Here is a 4,303-nt window from a genome sequence, read left to right as displayed (position 1 = left end):
AAGTCACTTACACTGTCGGATCTTAAATGTAAGTACGCCGCCCGCCGCTAGATGGCATGTACATGAAGGACTCATTTGCTTATGCAAATGAGCCTGCTACGCCGATTCCCGAACGATTTCTCGTCGCTAACGTCGTTTGCGTAAGCGGAAACTTACTCCTGCTATATGAGGAGTAAGTTTCCGCAAGTCCCACGTAGGCCATGTTACGGATGGCGTCGGGTCCGCGTCGTGTTTTTCCGTCGGCTACGTCGTTTCCGTAAGTCGTTCTTGAATATGACGTCATTGACATTTTACGCCGAGAACTGGAGAATGCGCACTGGGCTTTTTTAAGCCTGGCGCATGCGCAGTTACTTAGAATCGGGGGCGCGCTTAATTTGAATAGAAGCCGCCCCCTTGGAGATACGCGTGGCTACGCCGGGGCATTTACACTCCGCCGCCCCAAACTACGGAGCAAGTGTTTGGGGAATACAGCACTTGCTCCTGTAGGTTGGGGCGGCGGAGTGTAAATGCCTTACGCGCAGCCCGCGGACATTTAGCCAGAATATGGGCCAGGGAGTATAATTCCTGCTGCAGCATGTGTATACCCTAGGCTTTTGCAGCTGAAGGGGGTACAGCTTGAGGGCAGTAAAACTGCGGCTCAACTGCAGGATTTTACTGCCCTCCGACCGTACGTGTGAATGAGCCCTAAAAGGCTCCGCCACCAAATCCAACTAAGGGCTCATTCACAAGTGTAGCAGAAACTGTTGCTCCACTGAAAAGCAATCCAGGTATGTTTTACAGCTGGTGAGGTGGTGGTTACGATGCGGTGGTACAACAATTCTAGGCTTAAATCAGGTGGTGAGTGGACGATATTGCACCCTGTGATCTCTGACTTCTCCCATGTTGTTGGGTAGATCTCCTGGTCTCTAAGGTTGTCTACTCCTGCCGTCTAGATAGTCCAATAGATTAATAAAGTGTAGCGTTCCAAATTCCACAATAACTGATAGCAGAGTTTTACACCCAGCTGCCCATAGAGCTGACAGGGGTCTTCTCCTGTGCACCTTCAGTTTCTGCCCGGTGGACAGATGTCAAAACACTGCCGACTTCACACCGTGTGAAAGGGGCCCAAAACATACATCATTGAGTTTTCCATAAAAAAAAAAAGTTTATTACAATAAACATTTAGAAATGGTCATGGTTTCATAGGCAAATTGATCGCTCATCAGGTCTCCATATATCACTCTCTATATGACTAATACAGATTGAGTGTACTTCCTCGAACGCCTGGGAATGCGTCAACAGCTGCCAAAACCTGAATTTGAACCAGGGCCCTTTAGATCTTCAATCTAACGCTCTCCCAACTGAGCTATTTTGGCAAGTTAAGGGGCATATATTTTATTAATTAGACATTTAGCTGGATTCAAGTAGGGCGCTGCATCTTTAAGGCGGCGTAGCGTATCGTATTTACGCTACGCTGCCTTAAGTCAGCCTTTAAGGCGGCGGCGTAGCGTAAATGGGGCCGGCGTAAGCGCGCCTAATTCAAATGAGGATGAGGGGGCGTGTTTTATGTTAATGGGGGGCGACCAGACGTGATTAACGTTTTTTACGAACAGCGAATGCGCCATCCGTGTACATATCCCAGTGTGCATTGCTCCAAAGTACGCCGCATGGACGTATTGGTTTCGACGTGAACGTAAATTACGTCCAGCCCCATTCACGGACGACTTACGCAAACAACGTAAAATTTTCAAATTTCGATGCGGGAACTACGGCCATACTTAACATTGGGTACGCCACCTAGGGGGCAGCTTTAACTTTACGCAGCGTATCTCTTACGGAAAAGGCGTATCTTTACTGCGACGGGCGCACGTAAGTTCGTGAATCGGCGTATCTAGGCATTTACATATTCTACGCCGAACTCAACGGAAGCGCCACCTAGCGGCCAGCCTAAATATTGCACCCTAAGATACGACGGCGCAGGCTGTCGTATCTTAGCTAGGTTTAAGTGTATCTCAGTTTGAGAATACACTTAAACTTACGACGGCGCAGATTCAGAGTTACGTCGGCGTATCTCTTTCTGAATCTAGCTAATTGAGTTTGCTTAGAGGTGGGATATTGTGGATTTTTGAGCGCTGTACTTTATTCATTTGTTTCATGAACTTGGCAATACATTTCTGGGTGCTTTCCTCTGCCGAAGGAGCTGCAGGTGCTGCATACAAGAAGGAAGAAAACAATTATTTGATCCCCTGCTGATTTTGTATGTTTGCCCACTGACAAAAAAATGATCAGTCTATAATTGTAATAGTTTATTTTATCCGTGAGAGACAGAATAACAACAAAAATATCCAGAAAAACGCATTTCAAAAAAGTTATGAATTCATTTTAATTTTAATGAGTGAAATAAGTATTTAATCCCCTATCACTAAGCAATAATTCTGGCTCCCAGGTGTCTTCTATACAGGTAACGAGCTGAGATTAGGAGCACTCTTTTAAAGGGAGTGCTCCTAATCTCAGCTTGTTACCTGTATAAAAGACACCTGTCCACAGATTCCAATCTCTTCACCATGGCCAAAGTGCTGTCCAAGGATGTCAGGGACAAGACTGTAGACCTACACAAGGCTGAAATGGGCTACAAGACCATGGCCAAGCAGCTTGGTGAGAGGGTGACAACAGTTGGTGCAATTATTTGCAAATGAATCAAAATAACTGTCAATCTCCCTCGATTTGGGGCTCCATGCAAGATCTCACCTTGTAGAGTTTCAATGATCATGAGAACGGTGAGGAATCAGCCCAGAACTACACAAAAAAATCTTGTCAATGATCTCAAGGAAGCTGGGACCATAGGGCCAGATTCAGGTACAATTGCGCCCGTGTAACGTAAGCTGTTTACGTTACACTGCCGCAAGTTTTCAGTTTTAGTGCCCGATCCACAAAGCACTTACCTGGAAACTTGCGGCGGTGTATAGTAAACACGTCCGGCGCAAGGCGGTCCAAATCGAATGGGGCAGGTACCATTTAAATTAGGCGCGCTCCCGCGCCGGACGTACTGTGCATGCTCCGTTCTCGAATGTCCCGACGTGCTTTGCGCGAAATTACGACGCGCCGACGTGTTGAGAATCGCGACGTGCATAACGTACTTACGCCGGGAAAACAAAAAAATTCAAAAGCGACGCGGGAAAGACGGGCATACTTTAACATGGTGGAGTAATTTTACACCATGTTAATAGCAGCCCTATCTTTGCGACGGGAATCTAAGACTTGCGCCGACGTAATGACAGGAAAAACCTTTGTGGATCGCCGTAACTGCTAATTTGCATACCCAACGCTGGTTTACGACGCAAACTCCCCCCAGCGGCGGCCACGGTACTGCATCCTAAGATCCGACAGTGTAAAACAATTACACCTGTCGAATCTTAGGGATATCTATGCGTAACTGATTCTATGAATCAGTCGCATAGATACTCTGAGAGATACTCCGTCGTATCTCCTTTGTGAATCTGGCCCATAGTCACCAAGAAAACAATTGGTAACACACTATATCGTGAAGGACTGAAATCCTGCAGAGCATGCTCAAGTAAGCACATGTACAGGCCCATATGATGTTTGCTAATGAACATCTGAATGGTTCAGAGAAGAACTGGGTGAAAGTGTTGTGGTCAGATGAGACCAAAATCTATCTTTGTCATAAACTCAACTCGCCGTGTATGTAGGAGGAGGAATGCTACCTATGAGTCCAAGAACACCATCCCCACCGGCAAACATGGAGGTGGAAGCATTATGCTTTGGGGGTGTTTTTCTGCCAATTGGACAGGACAGCTTCACCGCATCAAAGGGACGATGGACAGGGCCAGGTACCATCAAATCCTGGCTGAGAAACTCCTCTCAGCCATGGCATTAAAAATGGGTCATGGATGGGTATTCTAGCATGACAATGACCCAAAGCACACGGCCAGGGCAACAAAGGTGTGGCTCAAGAAGAAGCACATTAAGGTCCGAAGTATTTTCCCCAACACAAGGAGGCATTGGTGTTTATATAAGTGTGGCTCACTTGTATGACAGGCTGCATGGTGCATCTTGAGCAGGAAAGCACCCAGAAATGTACATTAGGTGCATAAAATGCCTATAAAAAGCTGTGTAAATGAACCCTAAAATGTACATATGTATAGTATGTATAGTTTTCTTTTTTCAATTTAAGAGGGGTCAGAACCTCAGTCTGGTTTTACTTCTATCCAAAGCTCTGTTAAAGAAGTTACTTCACACCGGAGACTACATTATACCACGGCTGCTGATTTGCATTGCGAACGAGAGTGATGCTGATACATCA

The 4,303-nt window shown here is 46.2% G+C and overlaps 1 non-coding gene across 1 annotated transcript; it reads right to left on the bottom strand.

Annotated features, from left to right (window-relative positions):
• Window positions 1-1,282: 1,282 nt before the first annotated feature.
• TRNAF-GAA lies at window positions 1,283-1,355 on the bottom strand. Its single transcript has one exon. It is a non-coding gene; the product is annotated as a tRNA-Phe (tRNA).
• Window positions 1,356-4,303: the final 2,948 nt, after the last annotated feature.

Source organism: Rana temporaria, chromosome 4 (assembly GCF_905171775.1).
Source record: "Rana temporaria chromosome 4, aRanTem1.1, whole genome shotgun sequence".
Classification (NCBI taxonomy): domain Eukaryota; kingdom Metazoa; phylum Chordata; class Amphibia; order Anura; family Ranidae; genus Rana; species Rana temporaria.
The sequence above is the reverse complement of the archived record's forward strand: the minus strand, read 5'-3'. Positions and strand labels throughout refer to the sequence as shown.